This window comes from Schistocerca nitens, chromosome 9 (genome assembly GCF_023898315.1).
Source record: "Schistocerca nitens isolate TAMUIC-IGC-003100 chromosome 9, iqSchNite1.1, whole genome shotgun sequence".
In the NCBI taxonomy this organism is placed as follows: Eukaryota; Metazoa; Arthropoda; class Insecta; order Orthoptera; family Acrididae; genus Schistocerca; species Schistocerca nitens.
Window position 1 is genome coordinate 26,367,974 of NC_064622.1, and position 22,806 is coordinate 26,390,779.

The following is a 22,806-nucleotide window of genomic DNA, read 5'->3' on the forward strand; positions in this document are numbered from 1 at the left end:
CTCCCATCCCCTGTCCTTCTACTCCTCCTCCCCTCTCCTCAGCCATTGGCATCTCTGTTCTCCCCTCTCCACCCTCCCCACCCGCCCTCACCCTTCTTCCCCTCTTGGCAGGTCCCCGGACTCACACACGCTACGTGGACTTTCGCGCGCCGGAGATCATCGCCATCTGTGTCTCGTGTGTGTGACGTTGTTTAGTATTTTTAGTGTCCACCGTCACGCTTCTCCGTTCACTTGTGCCATCGGATTCATCAGTGTTATGTGCGCCGTGCCAACGTGTTTTCAGTGTCTTTCTCGTCGAGTGTGAACGGCTCCGTGTTTTTTGTGTGACTGTGACCACTATTTTTTGCCCGTCACTATGTTCATTTTCATTCTCCATTCTTGTACTGTGATTGTCAACTCTATGGCTGAAGAGCGGCGTAGCATGCCGCTGCCAGCCTACCTGATTGTTCAGGTGTTAAAATAACAATAAAGTAAAAAAAAAAAACTTTGACGATGGCTTGGATTCTACTCAAGTCCGATAATTTATAATATTAGTAACTTTTGATAAGTGCCTGAGGCCGAAATGTAGATTGTGGAATAAAACCTGTTGTACAGTCAAATTGCGGTTATATCCTTCAGAAAATTTCATATGTTGTTTACGAATACATTCGGTGTAATTTTGTTTGAGGGACATGTGGTCCATTGTTTGTTTGTTACAGAATGATAAAGAATTTGTAATTTTCTCACTTCATTAACCAAGTTACATTTGTTGGAGGAGCAGCTTGTGGGAAAATTACATTTGTTGTTGTGAAATACTTTCACAACAGTGAAAAGCCCGTAGTAGGCTATTACCAAAACGTAAACCACAAACACATGTTAAGACAACATCCACTCTCCACTGTGACGCCCCTCCACTGACTTCATTGTACCTGGGCGCATATCGACCAACTCTTGGTCAGTAGACCTGTCCATATTGCTGTACGTACCTATAATTATAACCGAGCGAGGTGGCGCAGTGGTTAGACACTGGACTCGCATTCGGGAGGACGATGGTTCAATCCCGCGTCCGGCCATCCTGATTTAGGTTTTCTGTGATTTCCCTAAATCACTCCAGGCAAATGCCGGGATCGTTCCTCTCAAAAAAAGGGCACGGCCGATTTCCTTCCCCATCCTTCCCTAATCTGATGAGACCGACTGACCTCGCTGTCTGGTCTCCTTCCCCAGAGAACCCAACCCAAACCCAACCTATAATTATAAATGTACAACCAACACCGACGCAAAACCAAATCTGATACAGAATTCAGCGATATTGAATGCAAGTGGAGGTAAAAATTGGCCATGTGCGAGCAGAACTCACATACTGAGGGTTTCGTACAAACTTAATTATGTACTGTTGTGTACATAGTTCCACGTAGTCAGCGCGTACACAACTTTCCCTATAGAGCGCGCCCCGCTAAGCACAACAGTGCAGGCGCAGCGCTCGTCCGTCTCCGCACTACGAGATGGCGCTGCCATAGAGATAGACCAAATTCTGCTTCTGCCGATCCACGTATTAATATGTAACGCAGCCAATGAGAATGCTGCTAATGTAGAACCCTTTCTCCTCGCGGATCACACTCGTGCAGTGATACATGAACGTGCAAGGTATTATAATGAGTGTACAGATCTCCGATTGGTGAGTCTGCATTTGTGTGCAACAGTCTGTACCAGTCTGCATTTGTCTGCACCAGTCTGTACCAGTCTACATTTGTCTGTACCAGTATATAGTCAAGTTTCAGTCTGCGCCTAATAAGATTACCATATTCCTGTCCATAGCCATGAAGAGTAATATATAGACCCTTTTGTCAAGTATCAGAGATATATGTGAGAATAAGATTAACGTACTAATACCAAAGGAACTTCAGATTGTCAATTGTAAATAGCATCCAGAACCAAGTTAAGTAATTTTTATGCTTGTTATTATTTTAATACATGTGTGTGAAAATTAATCAAGTTCTGTTTAAAGTTGGTCACCGTCAATCTGCTACTTTAAGCGTGCAAGTGGCATTTCTATCGTCTGACCTAACGGCAGAAGATAAACACGCCACGATAAGACCACGAGACATATTGCTGACACTCGCCTACTTCGTTAGAGTGACAAGTAAAATAATCTGATGGTGTGTGTACTGAGGTCTTACAGTACGCACACCACATGTACATAGACAGATCATTCATTCCCAACGATTTTTGCCAGTTATCGAGATCGATACGGGGAACATGGCGGTCCCGACAATTCCAACACCATACCCAAATCTCTGCAGTAGTTCCTGAGATTAGCCTGGACATATAGAAAAGGCGAGTGACCTAGTTCAACATAAATATGTAGAGAGATAAGATTTAGTAAAATATTTTTTATTTACTAATTCAAACATCCCCCCCTCCCCCATGAACCATGGACCTTGCTTTTGGTGGGGGAGGCTTGCGTGCCTCAACGATACAGATGGCCATACCGTAGGTGCAACCACAACGGAGGGGTATCTGTTGAGAGGCCAGAAAAACGTGTGGTTCCTGAAGAGGGGCAGCAGCCTTTTCAGTAGTTGCAGGGGCAACAGTCTGGATGATTGACTGATCTGGCCTTGTAACAATAACCAAAACGGCCTTGCTGTGCTGGTACTGCGAATGGCTGAAAGCAAGGGGAAACTACAGCCGTAATTTTTCCCGAGGGCATGCAGCTTTACTGTATGGTTAAATGATGATGGCGTCCTCTTGGGTAAAATATTCCGGAGGTAAAATAGTCCCCCATTCGGATCTCCGGGCGGGTACTACTCAAGTGGACGTCGTCATCAGGAGAAATAAAACTGGCACTCTACGGTTCGGAGCGTGGAATGTTAGATCCCTTAATCGGGCAGGTAGGTTAGAAAATTTAAAAAGGGAAATGGATAGGTTGAAGTTAGATATAGTGGGAATTAGTGAAGTTTGGTGGCAGGAGGAACAAGACTTCTGGTCAGGTGAGTACAGGGTTGTAAAGACAAAATCAAATAGGGTTAATGCAGGAGTAGGTTTAATAATGAATAAAAATATAGGAGTGCGGGTAAGCTACTACAAAGAGCATAGTGAACGTATTATAGTGGCCAAGATAGACACGAAGCCCATGCCTACTACAGTAGTACAAGTTTATATGCCAATTAGCTCTGCAGTTGACAAAGAAATTGAAGAAATGTATGATGAGATAAAAGAAATTATTCAGATAGTGAAGGGAGACGAAAATTTAATAGTAATTGATGACTGGAATTCGACAGTAGGAAAAGGGAAAGAAGGAAAGTTAGGTGAATATGGATTAGGGCTAAGAAATGAAAGAGGAAGCCGTCTGTTAGAATTTTGCACAGAGCATAACTTGATCATAGCTAACACTTGGTTCATGAATCATAAAAGAAGGTTGTATACATGGAAGAATCCTGGAGATACTAATAGGTATCAGATAGATTATATAATGGTAAGACAGAGATTTAGGAACCAGGTTTTAAATTGTAGGACATTTCCAGGGGCAGATGTGGACTCCGACCACAATCTATTGGTTATGAACTGTAGATTAAAACTGAAGAAATTGCAAAAAGGTGGGACCTGGATAAACTGACTAAACCAGAGGTTGTACAGAGTTTCAGGGACAGCATAGGGGAATGGGGGAAAGAAATACAGTAGAAGACGAATGGTTAGCTCCGAGGGATGAAGTAGTGAAGGCAGCAGAGGATCAAGTAGGTAAAAAGACGAAGGCTGGCAGAAATCCTTGGGTAACAGAACAAATATTGAATTTAATTGATGAAAGAAGAAAATATAAAAATGCAGTAAATGAAGCAGGCAAAAAGGAATACAAACGTCTCAAAAATGAGATCGACAGAAAGTGCAAAATCGCTAAGCAGGCATGGCTAGAGGACAAATGTAAGGATGTAGAGGCTTATCTCACTAGGGGTAAGATAGATACAGCCTACAGGAAAATTAAAGAGACTGGAGAAAAGAGGGCCACTTGTACGAACATGAAAACCCATTTCTAAGCAAAGAGTGGAAAGCAGAAAGATGGAAGGAGTATATAGAGGGTCTATACAAGGGCAATGTACTTGAGGACAATATTATGGAAATGGAAGAGGATGTACATGAAGAAATGGGAGATACGATACTGTGTGAAGAGTTTGACAGAGCACTGAAAGACCTGAGTCGAAACAAGGCCCCGGGAGTAGACAACATTCCATTAGAACTACTGACTGCCTTGGGAGAGCCAGTCCTGACAAAACTCTACCATCTGGTGAGCAAGATATATGAGACAGGCGAGATACCCTCAGACTTCAAGAAGAATATAATAATTCCAATCCCAAAGAAAGCAGGTGTTGACAGATGTGAAAATTACCGAACTATCAGTTTAATAAGTCACGGCTGCAAAATACTAACGCGAATTCTTTACAGATGAATGGAAAAACTAGTAGAAGCCGACCTCGGGGAAGAAGAGTTTGGATTCCGTAGAAATGTTGGAACACGTGAGGCAATACTGACCTTACGACTTATCTTAGAAGCTAGATTAAGGAAAGGCAAACCTACGGTTCTAGCATTTGTAGACTTAGAGAAAGCTTTTGACAATGTTGACTGGAATACTCTCTTTCAAATTCTGAAGGTGGCAGGGGTAAAATACAGGGAGCGAAATGCTATTTACAATTTGTACAGAAACCAGATGGCAGTTATAAGAGTTGAGGGACAGGAAAGGGAAGCAGAGGTTGGGAAGGGAGTGAGACAGGGTTGTAGTCTCTCCCCGATGTTATTCAATCTCTATATTGAGCAAGCAGTGAAGGAAACGAAAGAAAAATTCGGAGCAGGTATTAAAATCCATGGAGAAGAAATAAAAACTTTGAGATTCGCCGATGACATTGTAATTCTGTCAGAGACAGCAAAAGACTTGGAAGAGCAGTTGAACGGAATGGATAGTGTCTTGAAAGGAGAATATAAGATGAACATCAACAAAAGCAAAACGAGGATCCTAGAATGTAGTCGAATTAAGTCGGGTGATGTTGAGGGAATTAGATTACGAAATGAGACACTTAAAGTAGTAAACGAGTTTTGCTATCTGGGGAGCAAAATAACTGATGATGGTCGGAGTAGAGAGGATGTAAAATGTAGACTGGCAATGGCAAGGAAAGCGTTTCTGAAGAAGAGAAATTTGTTAACGTCGAGTATAGATTTAAGTGTCAGGAAGTCGTTTCTGAAAGTATTTGTATGGAGTGTAGCCATGTATGGAAGTGAAACATGGACGATAACTAGTTTGGACAAGAAGACAATAGAAGCTTTCGAAATGTGGTGTTACAGAAGAATGCTGAAGATTAGATGGGTAGATCACATAAGTAATGAGGAGGTACTGAATAGGATTGGGGGGTAGAGGAGTTTGTGGCACAACTTGACTAGAAGAAGGGATCGGTTGGTAGGACATGTTCTGAGGCATCAAGGGATCACAAATTTAGTATTGGAGGGCAGCGTGGAGGGTAAAAATCGTAGAGGGAGACCAAGAGATGAATACACTAAACAGATTCAGAAGGATGTAGGTTGCAGTAGGTACTGTGAGATGAAGAAGCTTGCATAGGATAGAGTAGCGTGGAGAGCTGCATCAAACCAGTCTCAGGACTGAAGACCACAACAACAACAACAACAAAATTAAAATATCAATGTAACACGACTAACACTGTTCACTAGCGAAGATTAAACTGTAAGCAGAAAGTATCAACGAGAATACACTTTTAGTCTAGCTGTCAAATGCAGTTCACGAAAAAAGAAATTACGTGACTTTTAACAGTCTAGCAATAAATAGACAGTTGACAGTTTACTCACTGATACAGTATGGGCGTCTGTTCCAAGTAGACGTAGGTACGCCTTTAAAATGACCTTGATGTACAACTTTATAAACTTAAAAGAAACTCACCAAACATCTAAAGGTTTACTTGAGAAATTAACAAATTTTAACGTTTTTCCTTTACATGTATCGTGAAACCTTACATTTTGAGAAAATTCATGATTCTAGGTTAGCGAGAAGCAGGCGACAGGTTTTCCTGAGTGAGATTCTAGATTAAAAATATGTGACATAAATGCATCGATTTAGGAGAGTAAATGATCTACCCAACCAAGGGACCGTAGAATTTAGCATGTGACATACATGTGAACTTGATACGATTGTCCGTTCGTGAGATAAAAGTTCTTGACAATCGGATAAGCGGACAACAAACCGATCCTATAACGATTCCATTTTTATCTACTTACGCACGGAACCCTGAAAATCAACCGGAACAAATTATTCCGAAACGAGCCACCAGAGACCACGAGTTACTGCCATCAGTATAATCAGACTATATCCCAGTACAACGTCCGAAATTTTGTTGGCGGAATTCTTGGTTACCCAACATGAGCGTGATTACAGCATTACTTTGCAATAACGATTCTCGGTGTCTCATGTGATCAATAGCAATGACTGACGTAGTTTCTTCTGTCTTTCTCCTCTTATCCAGCACCAAGTTTCTGCTGAAGTAACTATACATAACGAACGATGTACTTAGGGAATACGTGCCTCAGTGTCCAAAGGTTGGTCTGTCAATAACCGCTAACTCCAGCCTTCTCACTGAGTTGCTGATGTGGAGAAAATTACACTGTGGTCTAGATGTGGTGTTCACAGTAAACGGTCGGTCCTCCTATGATTGTCTTTGTAAGGCAATGCAGGAAGTCGGAGGAAGGCAAGGTCGTAATATCTCCATCAAGCCTATGTCTAGTAAAGTAACGGTATGTTCAAACCAAAGTTCGACTTGAGGATAGTTTCACTTTATGGCATTTATGTTGTATGTCCGGCACAAGTGAGGTATTTGTTGTCTATGACTCGATCATGTACACTGAGGTGTTGGTCAGTTTCCACAACGAAACTTTGTCTCGAAGCCTGGCAGAAAATCCAAAGAGATTCTGGTCGTATGTGAAGCATTTTAGCGGCAGGAAATAATCAATGCCTTCTCTGCGCGATAGCAATGGAGGTACTACCGAAGACAGTGCTGTCAAAGCAGAGTTACTAAACACAGCCTTCCGAAATACCTTCACAAAAGAAGACGAAGTAAATATCCCAGAATTAGAATCGAGAACAACTGCCAACAAGAGTAACGTAGAAGTAAATATCCTCGGAGTAGTGAAGCAACTTAAATCACTTAATAAAAGCAAGTCTTCTGGTCCAGAATGTATACTAATTAGGTTCCTTTCGGAGTCTGCTGATGTATTAGCTCCATACTTAACAATCATACACAACCGTTCGCTCGACGAAAGATCCGTACCCAAAGACTGGAAAGTTGCACTGGTCACACCAATATTCTTGAAAGGTATTAGGAGTAATCCACTAAATTACAGGCCCATATCATTAATGGATGCAGCAAGATTTTGGAACATATATTGTGCAAGAACGTAATGAATTACCTCGAAGAAAACGGTCTATTGACACACAGTCAACATGGGTCTAGAAAACATCGTCCTTGTGAAACACAACTAGCTGTTTATTCACATGAAGTGTTGAGTGCTATTGACAATGGATTTCAGATCGACTCCGTATTTCAGGATTTCCGGAAGGCTTTTGAGACTGTACCACACAAGCGGCTCGTAGTGAAATTGCTTGCTTATAGAATATCGTCACAGTTATGTGCCTGGATTTGTGATTTCCTGTCAGAGAGGTCACAGTTCGTAGTAACTGACGGAAAGTCATCGAGTAAAACAGAAGTGATTTCTGGCGTTCCCCAGGGTAGTGTTATAGGCCCTTTGCTGTTCCTTACCTATATAAACGATTTGGGGGACAATCTGAGCAGCCGTCTTCGGTTGTTTGTAGATGACACTGTCATTTATCGACTAATAAAGTCATCAGAAGATAAAAAAACTGCAAAACGATTTAGAAAAGATAATTTGAATGTTGCGAAAAGTGGCAGTTGACCCTAAATAACGAAAAGTGTGAGGTCATCCACATGAGTGCTAAAAGGAACTCGTTAAACTTCGTTTACACGATAATTCAGTCTAATTTGAAAGCCGTAAATTCAACTAAATATCTAGGTATTACAATTACGAACAACTTAAAATAGAAGAAAACATAGAACATGTTGTGGGGAAGACTAACCAAAGACTGCGTTTTAGTGGCAGGACACTTAGAAAATGTAACAGATCTACTATGGAGACTGCCTACACTACGCTTGTCCGTCCTCTTTTAGAATACTGCTGCGCGGTGTCAGATCCTTACCAGATAGGACTGACGGAGTACATCGAAAAAGCTCAAAGAAAGGCAGCTCGTTTTGAATGATCGCGAAATATGGTAGAGAGTGTCACAGAAATGATACAGGATTTGAACTAGAAATCATTAAAAGAAAGGCGATTTTCTCTGCGACGGAATCTTCTCACGAAATTCCAATCACCAACTTTCTCTTCCGAATGCGAGAATATTTTGTTGACACCGACCTACATAGGGAGGAACGATCACCACGATAAAATAAGGGAACTCAGAGGTCGTACGGGAAGATACAGGTGTTCGTTCTTTCCACCCGCTATACGAGATTGGAATAATAGAGAATTGTGAATGTGGTTCGATGAACCCTCTGCCAGGCACTTGAATGTGATTTGCAGAGTATCCATGTAGATGTAGGTGAGATAACTCCCAGTATAGTGTGGGACCTTCTTTTGCTCGGCATAGTTCAGCAACTCGACGGGACATGAACTCAGTAAGTCGTTGGAAGTCCTTACAGAAATACTGAGCCATGCTTCATCTCTATCCGTCCATAAATGCGAAAAAGGTGCCCTTGCAGAATTTTGTGAATGAGCTGACCTCCCGATTATGTCACACAAACGTTCGATGGGATTCATGTTCGGAGATCTGAATGGCCAAAACATTCACTCGAACTGTCCAGAATGTTCTTAAAATCAGTCGCGAACAACTGTGGCCCGCTGAGATGGCGCATTATCATCCATAAAAATTCCATCGTTGCTGGGATCATGAAGTCCATGAATGGCTGCAAATAGTCGACAAGTAGCCGAGCATAATCATTTCAACTCAATGATCAGTTCGATCAGAGGACCAGTCCATTCTATTAAGAACAGCCCATACCATTGTGGAGCCACCACTGGTTTGTTCGGTGCCTTCTTGACAACTTGGATTTGTGGCTTCATGGGTCTGCGCAACACTCGAACCCTACCATTAGCTCTTACCTGAAATCGGAACTTATAAGATGACTTTTATCTTAACAATATGAATATTTATATATGTGTTTGGAGACTGATTTTTGATTGACATTTTTACTTTAAGTCGTAACTGGTACTTGAATTTTGGTTGCTGCCTCCTTGAATGATCAGCTTCTGCACCAGTTGGTGACGTATTACAATTTGGAGGAAGTTATTGTTCTTTAAGGTTTAAAATACGACTCTGTTAGTTACTTGGCCGTATTGCGGATAGCTTTGAGGCCAAGTTTTCGTAGCTTTTCATACCTAAGGGACCGCTGTTGTAAGTAAATAAGATCGAACAGCAATCTGGTTTTCGTGAGAAAAGGAGATTGCTTGGCACACAAACTTCCTTCAAACTTTCACGTCCTGCTACATCAAAATTGGTCAGTGGAGTTCAGCACCATACTATTGTACAAGAACATAATCCAGTTACTGTAATTAAAAAATTATGAGAGGTCGTTGTTTATTGAATGAAAACTATAGAGAATGCATTTCTTTTCCTGTATTTTAGTGATCTTTGTACACGTACAATTCTGTCGATTGATAGACGGCGACGACAATGAAGTTCACCTCCTTTTCCAAAAACAAGATATTTCTATTCTTCACTTCCAGAAAATTTGTATATATAAATGTTTGGCAACTCTTACACATACTTTACTCGGTTTTATCACAACAATGTCAAATTTCATAAATTTACCAATACGTTCTGAGCGACGACCTAGCAACACGTCCCCTTTCCACAAGATACAGATTAACAGCCCACTTTTTTTTTTAAATAAATCAACTGCCTTTTTTAGAGTCCACACTCAAAGATTCACAAATACTATCGTTGCGGGGATTGCGCGCTAAAGAGTTTCTCGCTGTCCAGCTGCGCTTCACTTTGTAAGTAGGCTGTTTAGGTTTTTATGTTGGTAACGTCACGTAGCGCTCTGTATGAAAATCACTGACTGTGTTGTGTGCAGTCTGTGGCTGGTTTGAATTGTTGGAATTTGCTATTGTAGTGTTGGGTGGTTGGCTGTTAACAGTGCGTAGCGTTGCGCACTTGGAGGTGAGCCGGCGGATGATCTGGACGTGTGTCCATCAGAGACAGTAAATTTGTAAGACTGGATGTCATGACCTGGTATATATATATATATATAATGACTTTTGAACACTACTGAGGTAAATACATTGTTTGTTCTCTATCAAAATCTTTCATTTGCTAAGTATGCCTATCAGTAGTTAGTGCCTTCAGTAGTTAAGAGTGTTTTATTTAGGTGGCAGTATTGGCGCTCGTTATATTGCAGTAGTTCGAGTAACGAAGATTTTTGTGAGGTAAGTGATTCATGAAAGGTATAGGTTATTGTTAGTTAGGGCCATTCTTTTGTAGAGATTATTGAAAGTCAGATTGCGTTGCGCAAAAAATATTGTGTGTGAGTTTAGTGTTGATCAGAATAGGTAAAGAGCGAAATGTCTGAGTACGTTCAGTTCTGCTCAGCTGCTTGAAAATCAAATAACGTAAGGGGTTTATCAGCACAATCATTCATAAATTTTTCTAAGGGGACGTTTCAACTTCACTTCAAGTACTTTTTGAATCAAATTTACATTTACGGTGTTTACATACATTATTGAGCTTCTCAGAATTAAATCAGACACAAACTAGTTAAAAAAAAAGGGGGGGCAGTGAGGCTCACATAGCGTTACAAATTCATCTGACCAGGCCATGATTTTCCAGTCGTCTAGGGTCCGACCGATATACTCACGAGCGCAGGATATGCGCAGCAGGCGATATCGTGCTGTTAGCAAATGCACTCGCCTCGATCGTCTTCCTCTAGAGCAGGGCTTAACAACTGGCCGGTTTTGAGCGCGAGTTCTCGCGTCTGCTCAGGCACGTGCTCGCGAGCAGCTGCAAGGTCGTGGAGTAGGGAGGGAGGGGAGGAAGGGGAAATGCGCGCGCACGTTTGAATAGGGCCGCAGCATGCCTATTGAATTCGCGCCGACTGTGTAACGTTTAAAGTACTACGATCAGCTCTCAACAGTCACTTCGCTGGTTAAGAATCATGTGAAGTCGCCGTTGTGTAACCCCAACCATGCTTTCGCAGTTCAACCCCAATTGGGGGGAATTGTATCTGTTTACAGAAAAACATGGTGTTGCAAAATGTTTAGTATGTCACAAAACGCTGAATTCTTTTACGAAATTTAATTTGCAGCGACATTATATGTCGTACCACGCGAAAGAGTACGGACGTGGAAAATGTGATTGACCAGATCGTGCACAGGAAGTTATTAAACTTAAAAGGAAGATATCTGAAGAAGATGTGGACGACGAAGAAAAATCAACTGAGGCAGCTCTCAGAGTGGGTTACAAAATTGCTTTGCTTTTAGCAAATTCCCTGTGCCCCTTAACTGATGGCGATTTAATAAAGGAATGTTTGGTAGTTGCAGCGGAACATTTGTGTCCATCTCAAGTTGAACAGTTTCGGATTGTGCCATTATGTAACATGACCATTATGCGTCGCATACAGGACATGGCAGACGACGTCCAGAGCCAGCTTGCAAATATCTGTAAAGATTTTATGGCGTATTCTCTAACTCTGGACGAAAGTGTTGATATCACTGGAACAGCGCAGCTTGCCATATTTATTAGAGGTGTTAATAGAGATTTTCAGGTGAGGGAGGAGCTGCTCGATGTAGTAGCCATGAAGAACACTACAACCGGAGGTGATATTTTAAGTAGTGTTGAAGATAGTGTTGAAAATATAGGATTGTCGTGGAATTCTTTAGTTTCAGTGTCTACAGATGGTAGAGGCATACACTAAGCTAATAAAATTATGTGGCACGTGTACATTCTCCTTTATTTGTTTCATTTGTCGCAGTAATAATTCGTGAGTGATATCCCTGCAGGTGGCCGCGGATTTACATCGACTGGCGGCAGCTGTTGTGTACCCCACGTGACTCTCCCCACTCTCCGCTCTGGTCCGGTAGTGGGGGTAGCGTGCTCGCGCTGCTCCGTGCTCGCGCCTTGTTGCTCACAGCTTGCTCCGCGAGCACGTATGTTGTGAAGCCCTGCTCTAGAGCCCGTGAACACCAAATTTCGCCGCACTATACTAATAGATACGTTCGTCGTACGTCCCACATTGATTTCTGTGGTGATTTCACGCAGTGTTGCTTGTCTGTTAGTACAGACAACCCTAAGCAAACTCCGCTGCTCTAGGTTGTTAACTGAAGGCTAACGGCCTTTGCGTTTTCCGAGGTGAAAGCAATGAAATTTGGTATTTTCAGCGCATTCTGGACACAGGGGATCTCGGAATACTGAACTCCCTATTTCCGAAACAGAATGACCCATATATCTGGAACCAATCACCATTCGGCGCTCAAAGCCTGTTAATTGCCGCCGTGTGGCCATAATCAAATCAGAGATCTGTACCACCGCCATCTGTATATGTGCGTATCACCACCCCATGACTTTTGTCACCTCAGTTTTGTAACAGAAAACATATATCTCCCACTTCTATCAATGTTTGACGCTACAGCGGAAAAAAAACTATATATTTTTTAAAAGAATTAATCTCAAATATTGAATGTATTTGGAGCTTTCAACCAGTGATGATACAATTGTTTCAAACTCAGAGGGTAAGTTGCCTGTCAGATGCAGCGATACAATACCCGGTTCACTAAATACGGTTGGCTATATAAGCATCCTTACTGAGTTGTTTTGAAATCATTATCAGTTACCATTTCGTGCATCTCACTAATGTAGTTTGTACTAAGTATAGCAATAGCCAATAAAGGAGCTAAGACTAATTAAAAGAACTAACAAAATACCTGGGGACTACAATTCCACCATCTTTCATCCCCCAGGACCTTTACCCAAACTATACTTCTCTTTAGAGACGTACCTTGAATATCTGTATTGACTAAATGTAACCAGCCACGGTAGGTTGTTGAAAGGCACTCTCAGTACATGGATTTTGTATTTCTCACACACATCATCTACCGTCCTCTCCTGTAACTCTTTGTTATTTCAGTAAGAAATTTCAATACTAAACCTCGTAGTTCCCTCAATATTTTCTAACTCTGCGATACTTGTCAGCTTCTGTGTACTATTTCCTCTCTCCATTAGCACAGTGTGCATGTTCTGTTTCAGTGCACCTTTAGTAGGATCCATCTTCCTGTACCACAGCTACCTACTGACCACACTACTCATCTTCTCTCCATAGAATGGAACCCCAATATTCCATCTAGCCGTTTATAACAATATCCCAATATCTACTCTTCCTTGTCCCGTTTCCAATTTTCTATTTACACAGCTCTCAACACCAAATATTCCTCCCCCCTACTCGCAGATAATTAACATCATCCCCAAATCATACCCTACTCCCCTCATCTTCCCTTTCCACTCTTTCTACGTATATGAGGAACTTATTACTATATATACATCGGCCAGGAGCTACAATGTCGTCTACAACTTCTAGCAAAATACTGAAGCACCATCTACAACAATTTCACTTTTATTCTGTATAACCACAGCATCAATATTAATCCAATTTATTGTATTTTAATTGTAAGAACTTCGTTATACACACCAGCGTGAGGCTGAAGAAAAACATCGCGATTACCCTCCTTCCTCAACATATCAGGAATGAAATTATCCAGTAAAGAGAAAAAAGAGGTTTTCCACTGTTCTCCCTCCAACCACCATGTCAGCAGCTTTAAATCTGGGGTATGTATCTGTGGAAGTATCACCCACATTTAGAAACAAGTCGGCACGTTCGAGATGGTCTGCGGAAAGCGGTCGAATTTAGATAATTGTTTCATTCCACACATGGTACAACAGGTAGGCTTAGTACATTTGTCAGAAGCAGTGCGTAATGGAAGGTATGCACTGCCAATAGTTTCGGTTTTAATACTCAGTACGAATATATCCTTGATTACAAATCTTCAGATGAAGTTAAAGTTTGGAAACTACTTCTAGTGTAATGCTCAGCTACGGATGTTCCACCAGCAATATTGTTTGTAGCTTCAGGTGAAGGTCAGTTCCAATGAATAGAACTACACACTCACTACATCTCTCTCTCACGATAGATTAGACTTATTATTTAGGAGGGCACCCCTTAACGTCTCACTAGCGCCAGCAAAAGAAAAAAATATATATATGAAAACTGCCAGCTTGCTGTGTTCCATTGCACTTACATTGAAAATACCAAAACAACCCGACTACGAGTGTGTTCCTTAGCAGAATAACATACAGTTTGAAACTTCCTGGCAGATTAAAACTGTGTGCCCGACCGAGACTCGAACTCGGGACCGTTGCCTTTCGCGGGCAAGTGCTCTACCATCTGAGCTACCGAAGCACGACTCACGCCCGGTACTCACAGCTTTACTTCTGCCAGTATCTCGTCTCCTACCTTCCAAACTTTACAGAAGCTCTCCTGCGAACCTTGCAGAACTAGCACTCCTGAAAGAAAGGATATTGCGGAGACTTGGCTTAGCGCCCGCATCTCGTGGTCGTGCGGTAGCGTTCTCGCTTCCCACGCCCGGGTTCCCGGGTTCGATTCCCGGCGGGGTCAGGGATTTTCTCTGCCTCGTGATGGCTGGGTGTTGTGTGCTGTCCTTAGGTTAGTTAGGTTTAAGTAGTTCTAAGTTCTAGGGGACTGATGACCATAGATGTTAAGTCCCATAGTGCTCAGAGCCATTTGAACTTGGCTTAGCCACAGCCTGGGGGATGTTTCCAGAATGAGATTTTCACTCTGCAGTGGAGTGTGCGCTGGTATGAAACTTCCTGGCAGATTAAAACTGTGTGCCGGAGCGAGACTCGAACTCGGGATCTTTGCCTTTCGCGGGCAAGTGGTATACCATCTGCCTCGAATCTAGTACAAGACGTGTTTCTTGAACTACACAAATTGATGGAAGATGGGATAACTGAACCCACATCATCAAACTACAGTAATCCTTTAACGATTGTAGCTAAGAAAGATGGTAGTATTCGTCTTGTACTAGATTCGAGGCAGATGGTAGAGCACTTGCTCGCGAAAGGCAAAGGTCCCGAGTTCGAGTCTCGGTCGGGCACACAGTTTTAATCTGCCAGGAAGTTTCATATCAGCGCACACTCCGCTGCAGAGTGAAAATCTGCCCACATCTCGTGGTCGTGCGGTAGCGTTCTCGCTTCCCACGCCCGGGTCCCGGGTTCGATTCCCGGCGGGGTCGGGGATTTTCTCTGCCTCGTGATGGCTGGGTGTTGTGTGCTGTCCTTAGGTTAGTTAAGTTTAAGTAGTTCTAAGTTCTAGGGGACTGATGACCATAGATGTTAAGTCCCATAGTGCTCAGAGCCATTTGAGAGTGAAAATCTCATTCTGAAAACATCCCCCAGGCTGTGGCTAAGCCATGTCTCCGCAGTATCCTTTCTTTCAGGAGTGCTAGTTTAGCAAGGTTCGCAGGAGAGCTTCTGTAAAGTTTGGAAGGTAGGAGACGAGATACTGGCAGAAGTAAAGCTGTGAGTACTGGGCGTGAGTCGTGCTTCGGTAGCTCAGATGGTAGAGCACTTGCCCGCGAAAGGCAAAGGTCCCGAGTTCGAGTCTCGGTCGGGCATACAGTTTTAATCTGCCAGGAAGTTTCATATCAGCGCACACTCCGCTACAGAGTGAAAATCTCATTCTGGAAACATACAGTTTGTTCACATGCATCTCACAGGGGCAGTCCTGATGTTACATAGTATGCAGCAACTGATTGTTATGACAAATGACCGATTTTCCCCTTTACTGTTCCATTCTCGAAATGTTTTCAGCAAAGAGAGTCTGTTGATGGTCGCAAAGCATACAGGCCCTGTGTTTGCTATGAGTTTAGCAAGGTGGCGGAATAATTTTGCCCCTTAACGTACTGTTTTAAACATAGAAACGTAATCTGTTCATAAAGCCGTCCGCAGCTCGTGGTCGTGCGGTTGCGTTCTCGCTTCCCACGCCCGGGTTCCCGGGTTCGATTCCCGGCGGGGTCAGGGATTTTCTCTGCCTCGTGATGACTGGGTGTTGTGTGCTGTCCTTAGGTTAGTTAGGTTTAAGTAGTTCTAGGTTCTAGGGGACTGATGACCTCGGATGTTAAGTCCCATAGTGCTCAGAGCCATTTGTTCATAAAGCAGAGGACTCTGATACCATGCTTGTCCTACTTCAAGTAAAGTGATACTAATTTGCATAGAAACGGAGTGTAATCATTCATATGCGGCCAAAATGAACTCGATACGAAGCATACCCTGCTTTGCATGTTAATTGTCACGTAGTACTGCAATCACTTTGAACTGAAGTGTATGCAGGAAGTTCCCAGCCGTGGAGAGAAGTAGAACATGGAATGAATTTCGAGAGGGGCCATAATAAAGCCGACTTTTCGCAAGGGAGAGGCAGGCACCATTAACTAAATACAGGCCATTAAGCGAGCTTATCTGCTTCACACCTGTGTGGAACAGAAAGAAATATCTTAGCTTAGCAGGGGTCCGCCTGACCGCCATTAGAGAACCAATACAAGGAATTTGCATTTATAAAAAGTGTTGAGTTGTGCAAAATAAAGTTTACAGTGGGTCAGGGACTACTGGACAGATCACACGTCGAAAGACCACACCTGTTTTCTGGGAAAGCTTCTAGGAAAGGAATGTTTTCAGAATCACAACAGATCTTTGAAAAGCACTAAAATCATTACCGCTATGCTTCTTTTTCGAAACAGAAATCGGGCCACAGTGGTAAGCACCACTATTTTTATCAAATACTCGCATATCACGTGATGAATGCGTGGAGAACACGAGGTTGGACGTGAACAGCTCGTGTGTGGGCGGAGCCTCAGAAGTTAGCAGCGAAACATGAATTCTATAGGCCAGAAGGAAAATGGTTTCCAACACGAATACGCTTCTCAAGCCTCATTGAGCCAAGAAACGACGCAAGTTGTACCACAATAAGCATTGGCCGCTGCAACTTGTGGCAGCGGATGAAAACAAGGTACTTGGGGGGGGGGGGGGACCAAAAAGATATACAAGTAGATCTCATAGAGAAATAAGAGAGGTCTCTTCAGACCTGGGCCATTTGTAAATGAAAAACTTTCTGTTCTGTCACCCTAGAAGAGCTTTTTAGTGAAGAGTTACGTTCACAGGGTTCGAATATCTAGTAACATCTTTTCAGTGGACATTAGGAATTTCGACCTGACGTAGTTACGTTCTGTGGAACAATTAAAGAGGGCAGAGGTGTATACCTCAGCAATCCGACGAAGATGCACGGTAAATAGCGCGTTTCCCTTAGGCGCTCAGTAAGGAAGATACTAGCCTGTGTGTGCACTTAAGTTCTATTGGGGATTGGAGCTGTGTTACATATTTTCTTCTCATTCCCTCGTGTCTATGCTAGCCACGAATCACGTGTGTGTTCATAGGGCTGAAAAGTCGAGAATGGTATTGGGAAATATACACTCCTGGAAATGGAAAAAAGAACACATTGACACCGGTGTGTCAGACCCACCATACTTGCTCCGGACACTGCGAGAGGGCTGTACAAGCAATGATCACACGCACGGCACAGCGGACACACCAGGAACCGCGGTGTTGGCCGTCGAATGGCGCTAGCTGCGCAGCATTTGTGCACCGCCGCCGTCAGTGTCAGCCAGTTTGCCGTGGCATACGGAGCTCCATCGCAGTCTTTAACACTGGTAGCATGCCGCGACAGCGTGGACGTGAACCGTATGTGCAGTTGACGGACTTTGAGCGAGGGCGTATAGTGGGCATGCGGGAGGCCGGGTGGACGTACCGCCGACTTGCTCAACACGTGGGGCGTGAGGTCTCCACAGTACATCGATGTTGTCGCCAGTGGTCGGCGGAAGGTGCACGTGCCCGTCGACCTGGGACCGGACCGCAGCGACGCACGGATGCACGCCAAGACCGTAGGATCCTACGCAGTGCCGTAGGGGACCGCACCGCCACTTCCCAGCAAATTAGGGACACTGTTGCTCCTGGGGTATCGGCGAGGACCATTCGCAACCGTCTCCATGAAGCTGGGCTACGGTCCCGCACACCGTTAGGCCGTCTTCCGCTCACGCCCCAACATCGTGCAGCCCGCCTCCAGTGGTGTCGCGACAGGCGTGAATGGCGGGACGAATGGAGACGTGTCGTCTTCAGCGATGAGAGTCGCTTCTGGCTTGGTGCCAATGATGGTGGTATGCGTGTTTGGCGCCGTGCAGGTGAGCGCCACAATCAGGACTGCATACGACCGAGGCACACAGGGCCAACACCCGGCATCATGGTGTGGGGAGCGATCTCCTACACTGGCCGTACACCACTGGTGATCGTCGAGGGGACACTGAATAGTGCACGGTACATCCAAACCGTCATCGAACCCATCGTTCTACCATTCCTAGACCGGCAAGGGAACTTGCTGTTCCAACAGGACAATGCACGTCCGCATGTATCCCGTGCCACCCAACGTGCTCTAGAAGGTGTAAGTCAACTACCCTGGCCAGCAAGATCTCCGGATCTGTCCCCCATTGAGCATGTTTGGGACTGGATGAAGCGTCGTCTCACGCGGTCTGCACGTCCAGCACGAACGCTGGTCCAACTGAGGCGCCAGGTGGAAATGGCATGGCAAGCCGTTCCACAGGACTACATCCAGCATCTCTACGATCGTCTCCATGGGAGAATAGCAGCCTGCATTGCTGCGAAAGGTGGATATACACTGTACCAGTGCCGACATTGTGCATGCTCTGTTGCCTGTGTCTATGTGCCTGTGGTTCTGTCAGTGTAATCATGTGATGTATCTGACCCCAGGAATGTGTCAATAAAGTTTCCCCTTCCTGGGACAATGAATTCACGGTGTTCTTATTTCAATTTCCAGGAGTGTATGTTACTGTCCAGCTAAAATAGCATGGACCATAGGGCATACTGAAGTGTTGTGAGTGTAATATTGTGGAGGATTAATTATTTTGTGATCATTGTATTGTAAGTTACACTAGGGATTCTTTTATCATCTATGAACCATTTTGAAAGGTTGTTACGTCTTCATGTTAATCAAGATTAATTTGATTTATTTTGTGAATTCACTGTCGGAATCTTCCTAATTATAGAGGCTTTTCCAACGTCACCAACTACACTCTTGAACCCAATGTGTATGGTGATCATGTAATAAAAAGATTTAGTACAGGTAACAGTTGTTTGTGGGTTCTAAACTAGAGGCTACCCCTTCCTCACTGAAATATTTTATTGCATGTATGACAGGTGTTATTCTGATGTGTAATTGTGACATCATCCATGATCCCCTTACCTTGCAGGGCCTGGGTTCACAGGCAGTTTAGCTCTGTCAGATATTTCCATGTGTAGCAAGGACAGGTCATAATGACTGAGGGAGTACGTTAAATAATGCCGCCCTGAGAGGATGCGTTTTTGGTTGAGAGATTTGACTGCCAGGATACATTTGTGGTTGACAGACTGGCATACAGGACATTTTTGATGGAAAAATCAACACATACCCTTGAGCATCGTAGGAAATTGCCAGAATACGTTTGTGGTCGATGGGAGAGAGCTAATTTCAGACTGTAGGGGTATTTCTGAGCAGAATGAAATTGTTAGAATCATATTTATTTAGTACTGGACACTATTATAATATATGTGTGGCAAGGATACGAAACTGCTGGAGGTCAATTTGAGGCCTGAAAGTGATATACTTCGTGAACTGTGCATAGGTTGAAGTTTAGACTTGTAAAAGTTTGTTAGCACATTTCAGTGTTAGTAGTAATAAGTTTATGTTAATAAGTGCTAGAGAGAGTGAGCAAAGTAGTAGCACTTACTATGTGTGGCATTATCTTGTAGGAAGTTAGAGGTTCAGTAAATCCAAACATTGTTAGAACTGGAAGTGCAATTTAGCATTAAATGTGAATTGTTTTGTAATTAGATTAAATTTGAACAAAAAAGTTTTGAATTCAATTACAGACAGTAGTTTGGCATACTTAATAATTTTATTTTGTGTTCAGCTGGCGCACAGGTTTTGTGAGTTCGTTGTTGGTGTGTTGGATTCTGTTCTACACATCGCTGATAAATTCTTGTATTGAACTGAGAGAAAATGTGCACTGTAAAGTTGAATTAATTCAAAAGTATATATGTTGTTTTGGAGGCATGTTAGGTCGTACGATCGTATGTTAACGCGAAGTCAGGTGCGGAAACAGCGCGGAGTTCAGAGAGCGTTAGAAAGATCGGAAATGACGGAAGAACATAGGACAGATCGAAACCAGGTGGTAGACGAGGTGGAAGGGCTGGAGTGTGTGCCACAGGCACGACAGCTGCACGGACAGCACGACGTAGCAGCTGCAACGTCACGTCATGAACGTTACGAAATTGAGACAGGTTTAAGGCACTCACATCAAGGAACTGTGGTGTAGAGGCAGGTCAAGACAGGGACATAATTTCACATAATGCTCGGCTGGATTATCTCGAACCGATTGTAGCTGCAAGAGACTAATTGTCACGTGATAGAAGAGCAAGAATGAGCCTCAGCGCACCTGCACTTCATTCACAGATTAAAGAATCGGTATGGGAGAGACAGGAAAGAGAAAAGCGGAATCGAATGGCTACCAGTAAAGTTCCAAATGTACCTAATAGTATGTTCGAAATGTTGCAATATTTGATTCAACAAGGTAAACAAATGAATGTACGTATGCAGCATCTATGTCAGCAGACAAAAAAAGGCATACTGAAGTTAGAACAAGGGCAGGATCAGATTCGAAAGGAGGCAAAACAATCACAAGAGGTGTTTGAAGTTCTTATGGTAGGTCACAGATGCGGACGTACATTGATGAGGTACAGAAACACATTACAAAGTTATGTGACGAAACTCCCCAGAGTGTCAAGAAGATCAAGCAACAGGTCGATCTCTTTACGACAAATACATTTCGAAAAGTACAGTAGGTCACTGGAGAGACGACAGTTCAAAGAGATCTTATCAAAGCAGAGATTCGATAATCGTATTTTGAAGATCGAATCGAAAACCAAGGAGCAATTCCAAAGACTGAGAGCAGAATTATTGCAAAGTATCGAAGGTCGTGGTGACAACGACAGCGTGTTTTCAGAGTCAATTATGACGTCTGAGCCCACGGTAAATACGAATAGGGACACTATGAATGTCGCAGGAAGGTCATCTGAAGCAACTAACGAGGCGCAACGTAGAAAAATGCTAATGTAGCGGTATATCTGAATGCACAAATGTGCAATGTAACAAAAAGGGCGAAAGAACAAACATTTCGATACACACAGTGTGTACAAATAGGTTCCAAATTGACGTATCAAGGGAACAGAGACAGAGCATATCTAATGTAAAGACCGAATTACGTGCAGCGCATGAAAAACCAATACGTCAGGTGGAGAGTGCGACGTACGCTGATCAACATTTAAGAGAACAGTATGCCGCACCGAAACATGTCACTCAGGTACCAGCAACTTCTCATACAGAGCAGTACAAGCCATACCTAACTCCGACGCCACTGGCAAGAATGGACACAGATCCTGTAATCGAAAGTATGTTCCAAAGTAAAAAACCAGTTACCATGACGGAGAATGTAGGTCATAGGGCTCAACTTGAGACAACTATCTGCGTACCACTACGAAGATTTGATACTCATTTATATGATAGCGGAAGTGGGCAACACAGAGCAAAAACGAATTTGACAGAGATATGATCAGAGGGAGGAATGGCATAGAAAAAATACTGTATGGTGCATATACAAAATTTGACATGACTGCTTCCTCATAATAAGAAAATTTCAACACTACAAAGAAGATGGAAATTCCTTATATCCAAGAACGTTTATTAATCAATTTGAGATCGATTTACCTGAACACTGGCCGCTGTCTTACAAACTAGACTTTATTTGTGCACATGTGGATGGAGCAATTGCAGAAACCATGCAGAAAATAACTCAAATGTGTAAGTCTTATGAGGAGTTCAAGTTATCATTCCTATCGCGATATTGGTCGCCGAAGCACTCGTGATATTGGTCGCCGAAGCACAAAACAGAATTAAATACGATATGCTTCAGAATAAAATGTGTGAAAATTAAAAAGATACCAATTATGTTCTTTGAAAACATGGTCAAGAAGAACCAATGCTTAGACAATCCATACAGTGGCGGAGAATTAATACAATTGTGCACGATAAAACTCCCCTTAAAGTATCAACAGTCTTTAGTGATTAGAGCAGGAGATAATGTACAAGCCTTCAAAGGAATTCTTCGTTGATTAGACTTAATATTCAGGGAAGGTGACGCACGAAAACGTCGAAATCAGCGGAACTACAACAGTGATATGCAGAGGTCAGGAAACGGAAACAATGACAATCGTAATGGGTATAGACAGAACTCAGGGCATAATAATATACATAGTCAAAGATATGGGAATTCAGGTCGGAATAACAGTCGATTTTTCCGAAAGAACAGCAATAACAGGAATGGGAATTGAAGAAATGGTAAAAAAAAGCAGACTGGTTTCACCAACAAAATCAGAATTACTCTAATTTGAGCAACCCTCAAGAACCAGTTAATGATAAGCAGAATCCAAGTACATCTGATGAACAGCCGAAACACGGACGACCTGAGGTTGATATTAGGCTACCTAACATA